Raw genomic sequence first — 15,541 nt, forward strand, 5'->3', positions numbered from 1 at the left:
TAAAAATTTAACTATTAAACAGTTAATCAAATGAAGTAAGGCACATCACCACAATGGAGAATAATACTGACAAGGAAAGATGTTAACCTATATTAAGATCCAATAAAATATATATTTGGTGAATTAAACATTATATATCTTCACAAAAAGTGACAGGGGCTATACACTGTGACAACTCTGAGTGGAGTCAGTGGCATTCAAATTTTCTTCCTTTAGGTTGGATTTTATTTTCTAAACATAGTTTTACAAAGATGAATATTTTTGTATAAGAAGGGAAAAGCTAAAATCCACAGCATATATCATGGACTGGTGTTTAAAGAACAATAAATCCATTTGTCCCTAAACTTTCACCTGTAGCAGATATATAAAATCAGGATTTAAGGAAGATATTTTTGTTTAGACTACTTTACTGAGGTATAATTGACATACAAAAAGTGGTACATATTTAATGTATGTAACTCGATGAGTTTGGGAATCATAATTAGACAACCAATACAGTGTTGTATACTTACAATTTGCTGAGTGTATGTAGATTCTATGTGAAGTGTTTTTTCCACAACAAGTAGTAATAACAGTGGAGTTTTTAATAACATATTGTCTTCTGAAACCAGGATAGCACAATTTTAGAATTTCATATTTGGTGACTTACCATCTTGGAGCATAAGACACATAGTCCCAGTTTAATATCAAGGCAGCTCTTGTGTGCTGTTTGCATAGGAAATATATGTGTGTGTATATATGTATATATATATATATATATGTATATATAGCTACATGTTACACAATTCATATACAACTTTATTTTATTTATTAACATATTAACTCATTTCAGTAAGAAAAATGATAAAATTCCATCAAACACATAAGGAGAGAAAATAAAAGCATAACTAATAATAAAATTATTTTCCCTCCACAAATAATCACAGCCTACTAATAAGTATGTTGATTAATATGCACGCCAGCAAAAATAGCAAGTCATTCTGAAAGTGGACTTAATATGCAGTGTTTTTTTATTATTTCAACTAGATTTAATTTCAATTGCTTAAGCTATTCTCTCAACTAAGGGTGTCCATTTAATCTTCAGGGTCAAGCAGAGATAGCATCACTACCAGTAAGACTTTCCCAACTTTCTCAAGCAGCACAATCTTTCCATCTTTTGTACTGTGATAACATTTAGTCTGTATTTCTGCTATAGCAGTTAATTCAACTTATATAAAAGTTGAATCTATTCTTTTTTGCCTTTTTCACTAGAGTGTAAGCTCCCACAGGACAAGAACCATGCCAAGTGTATCTTTATACTACTTACAGAAGCTTTGTATAATAAATGATTGATATAGAGATATATTATTTATTATAAAATTACATGTTTATTACTGTCTAGTAAGTTACTCTCTTTTACATGCAATGGGCTGATCATTTGTATGCCCTCAACATTTTTATTTTGTTGGGCTCACTGGCTCACACCTCTCTCTAATCCCAGCATTTTGTGAGGTCCAGGTGGGAGGATCACTTGACACAGGAGTTCTAGAACAGCCTGGGACATGAAGTGTCCCAGTCTTGACAAAAATTTTTTTAAAAACCCACACATTAGCTTGACATGCTGGAATTTGTCTTTAGTCTCAGCTACTAGGGAAGCTGGAATGGGATGATGGCTTGAGTCCAGGATCTACAGGCTTCAGTGAACTGTGATTTTACCACTATACTCCAGCCTCAGTGAAAGAGTGAGACCTCGTACCAAAAATAGACAAAATAAAATAAAATTATATGTTGAAGTTCTAAGAACCAACGTGAGTATTTGGAGATTGGGCTCTGGGAAAGTAATAAAGATTAGATGACACTATGAGGATGGGGCCTCAGTCTGATGGGCTTAGTGTCTTTCCTAGAAATGACACCAGTGAACTTGCTCTCTCTCTGAGCATATGCACAAGGAAGAGGTCATGTGAGTTCACCGTGGATGGTGTTTCTCTTCAAGCCAAGGGAAGATGGTTCAGAATGAAACTTACTTACCTGGCAATTTGATATTGGACTTGTTAGTTTCCAGAAACGTGAGAAATAAATTCTTTAATTTTATCATCTTGGTCTATTGTAGTTTGCCATGCAGCCAAGCAGACTAATACATTTATCACAACTTATTATCCTAACCATCATTTTGTCTGTTGATTATTTCACCGAAACTTTAGGCCTATAGGGCATCAGTTGGAAGCAAGTTAATTATATTTTATCTTAAACACAGATTATTAAAATAAAACATATCCAGGGCCTTTGCCAAATATTATTTAATATGATAAATGCATAATTTAGCATAGTTCTACAATAACATAGAAGAAGCATATTATTTCAAAAAGCTTTTAAGAGAATGGCCTTATATTTTCTTTTGTTATGCAGGGGAGTCTATCACATAAAATTTGAGACTGTATTCTGTATTAGTATTAGACCTCTTTATAAGTACCTTTCTTTCTTACTCTTTTGTTTGATGTGCTGGCTTAACACTTGAATCCCATAGGTTAATATAAACCACCATGGGACTGCCAAGTTATGGGAATATTTATGGGCTTTAGTTCACATGTCACTATATCTGAATTCTAGCTGCATCAATTAAAACATAAATGTCTCAATGAAATAAAAATTGGATTAGAAAAACATGTTTTTTAAATGCTTAGAACAGTCGTCTTTCATTACATTGAATACAAAACTGCTAGACTATACTGTCTGCATAGAGATACCAAATAGGTGTAATGCAAATCAGGAGCAAGTCATTGACAGATAAATTAAATAGTCATGATCTGAATATTGAGTTAGGCAAGCATTGCAGTCTATTGGCGCCAAGCTAGATTTCTTGTCCTGTACAAAAATGTTATGTTGTTCTCCATAAGCAGTCATCCATCTAAGTGACTTCAAGGCCCCTAAGACTCGAAGAGACAAAGCTCATCTATCAGCCTCTTGGCTTCAGTCAGAGCCACAGCAGGTGCCATAATAAGCTGAGTTCACATATACTGATCATTTTGTTCTAACAGCACATTTAAAAATCTCAATTTTATTGTAATTTTATGGTGAGATGCTATACTAGCTGGCCTTCATTAAGAACACTTTTTGATATGTTAACTCCTAGCTGTGAACTATGATACAAAGATCAGCAGAATATAAGTTTTTGAAGTGAGATCTCCCATAATTTATGCTTAGTCTTTTGTTTGACTTCAGTGGGAATCTGGGAAAAATGATTTTCTAATAACTAAATGCAGCGAGGCTTGTCAGCTCCCAACAGAATGTTTCCAAAGCAGACTAGAATGGCAGGATCTATAAGATGGAGAACAATTACAGAAGCAATTTTTAATTCAAAACAGGTAATTCTGTTACACATATTTAAGCAGTGTATCAAATCCAAACTAGAATAGTAATTTTGAGTAATAGATTTAATTTTAAAAACTAAGTTAAAATACTTGTTTGACATCATCTTGAGAAGTAACAGTTCTGTAATATAATTAAAGTTATTTTTTCTGATAAAATTACGATGCTAATTACCCAAAATAAATTCATAATGATAACATTTCTTCTTTAAAATAATTTAAAATTTAATGTAATTTTCATGAAAATAGCAAAAGTATCCTGTTGATGACCACAGAGCATGGGGGAAAAAAATCGAAACCCTTAAGCAAGAATAGAAAGTACATTTACGAAATCAAGAATAATAAATAAGGAGGTTTAAGTGATGTATTTGTAATTTATGAAACTGTAATAGCTTTGTAAAAATTTGAATAATGATGTATATATAATAAATCAACGTAATAGAAACTCCAAAATATGTAAAACATAAAAGCAAATATTCACGGAGCACTCTCCAAGTTCTAGATGCTTCTCGTGCATTGTTCAATTTTTTTCCAGCTTTATGGAGCTATACTGACAAAAGTTGTATATATTTAAGGTGTAAATGTGATGCTTTAATATAAATATATTTTGTGAAATGATTACCACAGTCAAGCTGATTAACATATTCATTATCTCACATAGGTGCTGTTTGTGTGTGTACTCCTGTGTGTGTGCTGAGAATACTTTAGATTTACTCTCTTAGCATATTTCAAGTATACAATACAATACAATATTATTAAGTATAACCATCATATTGTGCATTAGTTTTCCAGACTGTATTCATCTTATAACTCGATATTTGTATTCTTTAACTAACATCTCTTCCCATTTCGCTCAAACCTTCCCCACTCTTTTACTCTCTGTTTCTATGAATTTGACTTTTTTGGAATCCACATGTAAATGAGATTATGCAGTATTTATCTTTCTGTGCCCAGCTTACTTCACTTAGCATACTGTCTTCAAGGTTCATACATATTGTCACAAGTGGGACAGTAATCTTCTTTTTAAGGTTGAATAGTATTCCCCTGTGTATATATATCACATCTTCTCTATCTATTCATTCATCAACAGATGCATAGATCGTTTCCTTATCATGACTATTGTGAATAGTGCTATGCATTGCTTCTTTTGACCATAGTTGCAGAATTATGGAGAAACTATAATTTTTCCTGTTTTAAATTGAGAAGAAACTGAAGCAAGAAATTAAAAGAGGTGGATTCTCTTTTTCCCCAAAACACCTTAATTGAGACTTAATTGATATACAATAAATGAAGTGTACTTAAAGTGTCAGATTTGATAAATTTCACCTGTAAAACCATTACCACATTCAAGGTAGTAAGCACACCATCATCCACCAAAAGTTTCCTTGTTATTCCTTGTAATCCCACCTTTCGATTTCTCCCCATGGCCTTTTATGTGCCAGTTACAAGAGACATACTTGAAATGTAAAGATGTGAAGTGGTTTAAAGTAAACAGGTGGAAAAAATAGTAGCATGCAAAGAGTAAACATTAGAAATCTGCTATAATAAAAGTAGACAATACCAAGAGTGTTCTAAGTGAAAAAGAGAAAGTATTATAATAATAATAAGGCCAAATCATCAGAAAATTGTCACAGTATTATTAATAATTACGTATACACCAAATCATTGAGCTTCAAAATCCATTAAGCAAACAATCAAAACAACACAAAACTAATAGCTACTTGCTGGATATTGCAAATATAGATCAGTAAGTTTTATTGGATGGTACTGATCTATAGTTTTCTGGAATGTAATCCACGAATCTTATATTTAGCCAAATTGTATCCATCTATAATGACAACAGACATCTAAAAGTATAAAAATATTTAGAGAACATAGCACGCATGAGCTCTTTTTGAAAAATCCTTCTAAATAAAGTACCCTATTGGACCAAGATTTAGTGCCCAATAAGAAACTCTGAAAAGAACCTTATCATGGCATAGACTGGAAGGGTGGCGGAGGGAATTGAAATTATTGCATAGGCAATGGAATCGAGGTGACTGGCAACCCTTATTATATAATCAAGTGACCATGTGACATATATTTTATAAAAGAAATCACATAAGTACAAAATTATTTCAACTATAAGCAACTAATTTAAAAATCCATTTCAAAATAAAAGAATGAGGGAGGAAATATGAAAAAATTGGGAGGATATTTAAATCAGCAAATGTCTGTATATAAAACATTTAGAATAATAAGAAAGAATAAAAATATAATGTGTAATAGCCTGACATTTATAATCACACTTAAATGGTAAGATCATAAGTTAAAATTGGATAAAAATTAAGTATTAAATTAATTAAAACTTCAGTTTGGATAAAAAAGACAAAAAAAATACAAGACATACACCTAAGAATCCTGAGTGCAAAATTTTGAGTATAAATATTTGAGGCAAATATAACCAATAAAAAAGTTAGGGCAATCAATATTGATAGCAGATAAAATTGACTTAAGAATCTAAAGTATTAAATGAATTCCAAGTCATGTAATTCTCAAAAGCATAGTTCCAAATAAAACAGCATAAAAATATAAGACACCATAACTTCAGGAAATATAATATGAACTATACATCAGACTATTTAAACTCTTTTTGCACATCACAGATCAAATAAGTGACAAAAAAATTAGAATTATATAATTAACAATATATAATACGTAAGCATTGTAGTCTCAGAGGAGTAGATCATGTATTTTCTTTTCAGGGATTTATATTGTGTTATAAGTGACCCTAATACCTTCTAAAAATTATAAATTATAAACAAATCACAAAATAAGGAATCAAAGCAAAAGTAAACACCGATGGAAACCAGCAAAGCCACAGTATTATCTTGGGATTTTAAAACAGTCCTCTAAATAATTCAGATCAAGTGGTCATCAAAATTAAAATTCAAACATATTACAACATATGACATATAGTTAAGCTAATATCACAGGAATTATCTGAGTCATATGTTTTTATTTTTCATGTAGAAAATAATAAAAAATTGAACTAAACAGTTGGTTTTAGATTAGAAATTCAGGAGACTATATTATACAAAAAATCCAAAAGCTTTAAATGCTGTATTTAAGGGCCTCAAACTTAGCATTTTAACTCTTTACTGAATTACAAGAATGTTTAAATAGGATTCACATTGATAGAGGCAAAATCTTTTGTATGACTTTGTAAATGATAAAGCCTATCTGTTGTTATAATTGTCAAATAATTTACTGTATCAATATTTGTAATACAAAAATATAGAAACTCACGTTTTTATATAGGTAAGTCAATTTCTAGAATTTGGAACCATATGTCCAATATTAAAAAAAACTCTGTCATTTAAAAATTCTATCTATATTTAAGTCTTTTTATAATAGCTTCATTTAAAGAATTATTTTAAATGCATACTTTCTGATGAAGAGTATTTCATTATTTATATGTTTATAATTACTATTTTTATATCAATTTAGTGATCATTTTCTAATGGAAGTTTCTATCCTGTATTTTTTTAAGTACAATGCATTAAATATACTCAGATGTTTTATTTTAGTAGGTTACATATTCACAATGAACAACTAACTATCCTATGTTATCTATACACAACAAAACATTTAAAATGAATTATCTAATGTTTTCTTCTTTCTTAGGATAGAACAGTTCTAAATTAACCAATCATTGTTTATCTTTGTTTCTGTTCCATAAAATAAAGTATTGCTGATTTAGAGACTATACTTTTAAAGAGGTGTTAATAAGGTTGTCTCCTTCTCTATGCTTTTGCGTTTGCTTTATGGGATTACAGAAAATATTTTGGAGAAATATATACATTTTTTGAAATTTAACTTAAGATACAGTCAGGATGTGAACACTTTTGTGATAGCCCAGTTCATATCTATGAACACATTGCAGTTTTTGTCAGAATAATTTTGATAACAATTAAGAATGTCATAAATAGAACAGTCACATGAAACTTAATTTTCATGTGTGCATAATTTTGACTACTATAATTTAAAAGAATCTGAGTGTGTCACTCATATACTTGTTTTTTTATTTTATTTTACTTTAGGTTTCGGGGTACTTGTATCGATCATGCAGGATTGTTGCATAGGTACACACATGGCAATGTGGTTTGCTGCCTCCATCCCCTGTCAACTACATTTGGCATTTCTCCCCATGTTATCCCTCCCCGACCTCCCCACTCCCCTGCTGTCCCTTCCTTGGCCCTCCACAACAGATCCCAGTGTGTGACGCTTCCCTCCCTGTGTCCATGTGTTCTCATTGTTCAACACCCACCTATGAGTGAGAACATGTGGTGCTTGATCTGTTCTTGTGTCAGTTTGCTGAGGATGATGGTTTCCAGATTCATCCATGTCAGTACAAACTTATCGTTTTTTATGGCTGATAGTAAGATAGTATTCTATTGTGTATATGTGTGACATTTTCCCTTTCCAGTCTATTGCTTATGGCCATTTGGGATGGTTCCAGGTCTTTGGTATTGTAAACAGTGCTGCTATGAACATACGTGTATGTGTGTCTTTATTATAGAATGATTTATAATCCTTTTGGTATATACACAGTAATGGGATTGCTGGGTCAAATGGAATTTCTATTTCTTGGTCCTGGAGGAAATGCCATGCTGTCTTCCACAGTGGTTGAACTAGTTTACCCTCCCACCCACAGTGTAAAAGTGTTCTTATTTCTCCACATTCTCTCCAGCATCTGTTGTCTCCAGATTTTTTAATGATCGCCATTCTAACTGGCATGAGGTGGTATCTCAATGTGGTTTGATTTGCATTTCTCTAATAATCAGTGATGATGAGCATTGTGTCATATGTTTCTTGGCCTCATATATGTCCTCTTTTGAAAAGTGTCTGTTCATATCCTTTGCCTACTTTTGAGTGGGTTTGTTTGTTTGTTTGTTTGTTTCTTGTAAGTCCGTTTTAGTTCTTTATAGAGTCTGGATATTAGCCCTTTGCCAGATGGGTAGATTGCAAAAGTTTTTTCCCATTCTATTGGTTGCTGGTTTGCTCTAATGATTGTTCCTTTTGCTGTACAGACGCTCTGGAGTTTAATTAGGCCCGATTTGTCTACTTTGGCTTTTGTTGCCAATGCTTTTGGTGTTTTAGTCATGAATTCCTTGCCTATGCCTATGTCCTGAATGGTTTTACCTAGGTTTTCTTCTAGGGTTTTTAGCGTATTAGGTTTTATGTTTAAGTCTTTAATCCATCTGGAGTTAATTTTAGGGTAAGGTGTCCGGAAGGGGTCCAGTTTCTGCTTTCTGCACACTGCTAGCCAGTTTTCCCAACATTGTTTATTAAATAGGGAATCCTTTCCCCATTGCTTGTTTTTGTCAGGTTTGTCAAAGATCAAATGGTTGTAGATGTGTGGCATTGCCTCCAAGGCCTCTGTCCCATTCCATTGGTCTGTATCTCTGTTTTGGTATCAGTACCATGCTGTTTTGATTACTGTAGGTTTGTAGTATAGTTTAAAGTCAGGTAGCGTGATGCCTCCAGCTTTATTCTTTTTCCTTCGGATTGTCTTGGCTACGTAGGCTCTCTTTTGAGAAGAGATTCCATATGAAGTTTAAGGTGAGTTCTGTGAAGAAGGTCATTGGTTGCTTGATGGGGATAGCACTGAATATATAAATTACTTTGGGCAGTATGGCCATTTTCATGGTATTGATTCTTTGTAACCATGAGCATAAAATGTTTCTCCATTTGTTTGTGTCCTCTCTTATTTTGTTGAGCAGTAGTTTGTAGTTCTCCTTGAAGAGGTCCTTTACCTTCCTTGTTAATTGTATTCCTAGATATTTTATTCTCTTTGTAGCAATCATGAATGGAAATTCACTCATGATTGGCTGTTAGTCTGTTATTACTGTATAGAAGTGCTTGTGATTTTTGCACATGGATTTTGTATCCTGAGACTTTGCTGAAGTTGCTTATCAGTTTAAGGAGATTTTGGGCTAAGACCACGGGGTCTTCTAAATATATAATCATGTCATCTGCAAATAGAGACAATTTGACTTCCTTCTTTCCTAATTGAATCCTCTTTTTTGTTTTTTCTTGACTAATTGCTCTGACTATAACTTCCAATACTATATTGAATAGGAGTGGTGAGAGAAGGCATCCTTGTCTAGTGCCATATTTCAAAGCGAATGCTTCTAGTTTTTGCCCATTCAGTATGATATTGGCTGTAGGTTTGTCATAAATATTTTTTATGATTTTGAGATATGTTCCTTCAATACCTAGTTTTTTGAGAGTTTTTAGCATAAATGGCTGTTGAATTTTGTTGAAGGCCTTCTCTGCATCAATTGAGATAATCATGTGGTTTTTGTCTTTGGTTCTGTTTATGTGGTGGATTACATTTATAGACTTGCTTATGCTGAACCAGCCTTACATCCCTGGGATGAAGCCTACTTGATCATGATAGATAAGCTTTTTGATGTGCTGTTGCAATAGGTATACCTGTTTTTTTAATGATAATGCATTATTTTCAGAGATACACATCTTAGTACTCTATCAGAATGAACTCTGAATCACAGAATTCAAGTGTAAATTGCTTTGGCATATTCCTTACAGTTAGGAGTATATTACGAACTCCTAATGGATTGTATATAGATAACTCTTCCCCTCAGTAGATTGTCTTATGCATATGACATGATTATTAGCAACTATAATTGCTGTTGCTTCTTGTTAACTGATAAGGATACATCATCATATTTCAGTTATAGATATAATTAATTGATAATATAAATTAAGACATATATTTGAGGATAGAGTTTTCTTTCATTAGAATATATGTGAATATTTAAAAATAAAATTACATATGTATATATGGATTGTAGAAGAAAATATGATTTGAGTTAAAAATAGAAAAAAACACCTCTATAGACTAAATAAGGAAAACTACAGATCTTTATACCTCATAGGTAGAATGGTTGATTGTACATCTTTTAGTATAAGACACTCCAGGTATGAATCATTTGCTTCATAGTTGTGTGTCTTAGACAAATACTTGCCCATATCATCTACGATATGGGGTAAAAAACTGGCATCTACTTTAGAGTTTTTGTGAGAATTAAATACACCAGTCCACGTCAACCACTTAAGATGATGCCTGGCATATTTTAATTAATGTTAGAGATTATTGTTATTCTTGAAAATAGGGTTAGTTAAGTTCAACATATAGTGTTATCCCTGTGATAAATTCTGGGATCCATCTTATCTTAAGGCTTGAAAAATAATATAGGGGGCAATAGGGTTGTCTGTGTGATACATACTGGAATTTATAGATACAATTTAATATTGATATTGATAAAAATATAGATTCTAATATGTTTTCCCAGGAGTCTGAGTCCAGTCTGGGCAACATAGTTAAGACCCTGTCTCTCTGCTCACTCTGCTGCAGCCAAGCAATCCTTCTGAGTAGCTGGGACTACAGATGGAGTCTAACCCAATCTGGAGTGCAGTGGCACAATCTTGATCACTGCAACCTCTGTCTCCCAGGTTCAAGCGATTCTACTCTCTCTTCTTCTTGAGTAGCTGGGACTACAGAGATTGAAAAGTTCAAGATCAAGGTGGCGGCAGAATTGGTATCTGGTGAGGGCTGCTCTCTGCTTCCAAGATAGCACCTTGTTGCTGCATCCTCTGGAGGGAACACTGTGTCCCCACAGAATGGAAGGGACAGAAGGACAAGAGTGTGCTTCCTTCAACCTCAGCTTTTTTACAAGGGTGCTAATCCCATTCATAAATGCTCTGCTCAAAGGTCTCCAAAAGGCTACCCCTCTTAATACTGTTGCACTGGGGATTAAGTATCAACATACATTTTGAAGGTACACCATCATTCAAACCATAGCAGATCTAAATTCATTATTTTGCATGTGGATATTCAGTTACCCTAGAACCATTCGTTTTAAAGACTATTCTTTCCTCCATTTAATGAGGCACAGATATATGAGTTTGTTTCTGGAATAGATTCTCTGTTCTATTCCAATGATTTACTCATGTCTCTTCTTATACTTAAGAGCACTTTTATTAATGCACTATAATTGTTTATTTCCCCCATTAAACTGTGAGTTCCTTGAAAAAAAATGTTTTCTACTAGAAATGCAATGCAGAAATTTCAAATTATGAGAATAAAGTAAATACTGCAAACAGGAAAAATTCTGCTTTTAATATACTTTTGTCTGTATTTAATAATAATTAAGTAAATTAAGTACTTTCTCTAGGTCTCTAGGTCTCTTGCTCTCTTTGCATGAAAGTATCTTGAATGAAATATTTCACACTACTAAAAGTGGTAATCTCTCTCTCTCTCTCATTCTTTTATCAGATTGATTCTGAAAAGTTTTTTAGAGAAAGGACAAAGGGGAAAGCATAAAAGCACTGGGCTTCTGATCAGGATAACTATAATTTTAAAAATCATGTTATTATCTTACATTTTCTTTTCAAATATTAAGCTTGATTAATTTTATGATCTTTTTATGTGGACTTGATTTTATTTTTTATGATTAGGTTTTGATTTTCTGGTGCTTTATAAATTTGAGGCTTTCTATCTTTCATTAAATTTGGAAATCTTTGTCATTTGAATATTGCATTTCTCATATTTCCCTGTTCTCTCCTTCTCTCCTTCTGGGACTCCAGTTACTTCTTTGTCATTGCCATTTTATCCTCCATTTCTCCTACTCTTTCTTTCATGTTTTTCATCTATGGTATGTGCATTGCTTGGGGCAATTTTTAGTAGTTATCTTCCAGTTCACAATTCTTTTTCTAGGTATGTTTGATAGAGAGTGTGAACTGTCCCTTGTGCTTATATTGATTTATTTTTAACTATGAGAAGTTCTAATTAGTCTTTTTCTTTTTCAAAATCTGTATATTTATTTTTATAAGCTTCTGTAACAAAATTATAATTTTATTTTACTTGTATTACTGTAAATGTTTTAAAAATCCAGTATATGTAATTCTTAGAAGTCTAATTCTACTCCTTTTTTCTTTTGCCATCGCTTGATCACAATGAATTTGTTTTCTTGCTTTCTACTTATGTTTCTGAGCTCATATTTGCTTGATCTAAATCTGTGACATTCTTTGAGTTCTGAGTTAAAGGGACTTTTTTTTTTTTTTTCAGAGAGAATTTGCCTCATTCTAGGTTAAGGAAACACAAAAATACACTTCAGTTTTTCTGTTTCAGGTTTCTCAGTCCATTGAGATAGAGCCATTTAAATCCCAAGTCTGTACAAATAAAATAACCTGAGTTTTGAAGAGAGGATGAGGCAGAGAGAAGCAAGATTTCTCTTTTTTTCCTTATAACTTATCAGGCTGAGAGCTGTGTTTTCCTATTTTATTTTTTTTCATTGGCCAGGAGATAGAGTTTGTTGTTGTTGTTGTTGTTGTTTTTTCCTAGCTCACTGTAACTATAGTCCTCCAAGGATCCCGATTTACAAATGAAGTAATAGTTCTAACTCTGTACCATGTGCAAGCCCCATTCTTCATGCTTTCCTGGAGAACAGAGACTATTAATCCTGAATATGTCAAACACCCATACCCAGAAGTAGCTGTAGTGCTCACTCAACAATTTATTATTTTTTCTTTATGTACTTTAAAGACCCAGCAATTTCCCTTTATTACTTGTGACCTCTGAAACACACTTTAAAATACTTTTTTTCCCCTGTGTTTTAGGCATAATTTCTAAGAATTCTTAGGTGTGAGAATTTTAAATATTTCTAATATGACAGTTTTCTAGAAGTGGAAGTCAATCAGGTATACTTGTTTAATTAAAATTATTAAAAAATAAAAAAATTTCTACAAAATCAAACTGACATTAGTCCCATTTTGCTTTTAAAAATTAACTTTCTAGGCTGGGAGTGGAGGCTCACACCTATAATTGAAGCACTTTGGGAAGCCAAGGTGGGAAGATCATGTGAGGTAAGGAGATTGAGACCAACCCAGCCAAGATGGTGAAACCCCATCGCTACTAAAAATACAAAAATTAGTGGGGCGTGGTGGTAGATGCCTCTAATCCCAGCTACTTGGGAGGCTGAGGCAGGAGAGTTGCTTGAAACTGGGAGGCAGAGGTTTTAGTAAGCTGAGATCAGGCCACTGCATGCCAGCCTGTGTGACAGAATGAGACTCATGCTTAAAAAAAAAAAAAATAGAAACTTAATTTTCTTGTACATAAATTTGTTCATATTCTTCTTTTCTTCATTATATCTCATTTCCTCAGACCCTAGATTTCCTGTCCTAGAAAAACAAGTATATCCTAGTCCTAGCTGCAGTAGATATTGCCATTTCTCTGTTCCTGACTACCAGATGCCATTATTATCTTTATTTGGTGTTGGATTTTCACCTCCATAACTTACCTAACCCCAAAAGGAGGTAAAAATCCGATTACCTGGAATGCAGTTTTTACTTTTTTTGATGGCGTTAGGACCCACCTGCCATTTGCCCTGAGTATCATTCCCGAGATGATACTCAGGTATCTTTGTGTTTAAGTCTCGAATCACTAAACCCCAGCCTTATTCCAGTATTTTGAAAATGGCTTTCCCCTGCCCTAGGGTTTCCCTGGGTTCTCTGTCTTTGTTCTCCTTTTGTTTCACACTGCCTGTCACATTGCCACCTACTCTTTGCACAAACAATAGACATTACCTTCCCTATTGTTCTATATTTTCTCAAGAAGGAATCATATTATTTCATTTTTCTTTTTCCCAAAATGGCTTATTTTTATTGTTTCAGAGTTATAAAACAATATATCTTCATTAAAAATTCCCTCCTAATTGTAATAAACTATAAAAGAAGAAAGTGAATCTTCCCTGTAATCTTACACGGCAGAGAATATCACAATTAACAGCTTAGTCATTCATATGAATTTATGGATCCAAAACACAAACATAATGACAAATGTTATTAGGCCTTAAATTTCATTTTGTAACCAGACTTTTTCACACCAACGTTATCATGGGCATGTTTCTATATTAATGAATAGAGAACTACCATATTGTTTTTAATTACTACAAAGTATTCAGTCATATAGAATATGCATAATTTATACATAGTCCTTGCCTGGAGAAAATATAAATTTTCTTTAAATTAGAAAAAATGCTATGGTAAATCATCATATGTACAATGCACTGTATGATTTATTTCTATGGTATAAAGTTCTATAAATGAAATTACTGAATAAAATGATATGCCCTTTTTAAAATTTGATAGACATTGGCAGGTTGCCCTCTAAATAGGTTTATACTTCTCAGCACTGAGCATTATGAATCACATTAATCTTTGTCTATAAAATCGGCAATTTATGATATATAATTGTATTTGATTTAGTTAAAAATATTTAGCAGCTTTTAAAATTCCAATATTTAAATGAAATACCAGCTTTTTCAAAGTTTGAAACATAGATGAAGATATAGATAGATAATGTCAATTACATGCAAATGAATTACTAACAGTAATTCAGTGCCTTATCCTTTGCTAAAACAATTTACAGGTGTATTTAGAAAAAACGGTGATATTTTTCTCTTGACTGCCACATTTTCTCCCTTTTTTATTCCTCAGACTTAAATACTATTACTATTTTGCTGTGTGTCCTAAGAAAGCTTTTATTTTAAGAAATTAAAATGCTCAGGAAAGATTGTGGGAAGGGTTGGAGGTAGAGAGAAGTGAGGGAGCAAGTTTCTTTCTTTTCTTTTTCTTTTTTCCTTATCAGTGATCAGGCTGAGAGCTGTTTTCCCACTTTCTCCCTTGACCACCTGATACTGTTTATCTTTTTCTAGCTCCCTCTAACTGTAGTCCTCCAAGGCTCCTGATTTGTATAGATAGTCTCCTACATCTTCATGGAGTTTTTTTTCCCAACATAAAGATTTATTTTTGAGAAGTGTAGATATAACTAGCTGCTTTACATAGCCATGACATACTGAATAATGAAGATGTTGGATTGTCTATTTTAATGTTCCCCTCATGCTGTACATGTGTGTCGTTTTAAGTTATTCACTCTTACAAAGTGCTGTGATGAACATTTCTGTACCTGTTGTGCCTGTAGTGCCTCTTTCCTCCACACAACCCTAGATACCAGAAACAAGATCAGAGAGGTTATTAGCTTGTTGAACCAGACTCGTGGTAAGGGGGAGGATGTGCTTGAATGCAGGCCCAGATCTCAGAGAAACTAGTTTACTTCCTACACAAATTAT

Source organism: Callithrix jacchus, chromosome 16 (assembly GCF_049354715.1).
Source record: "Callithrix jacchus isolate 240 chromosome 16, calJac240_pri, whole genome shotgun sequence".
Classification (NCBI taxonomy): domain Eukaryota; kingdom Metazoa; phylum Chordata; class Mammalia; order Primates; family Cebidae; genus Callithrix; species Callithrix jacchus.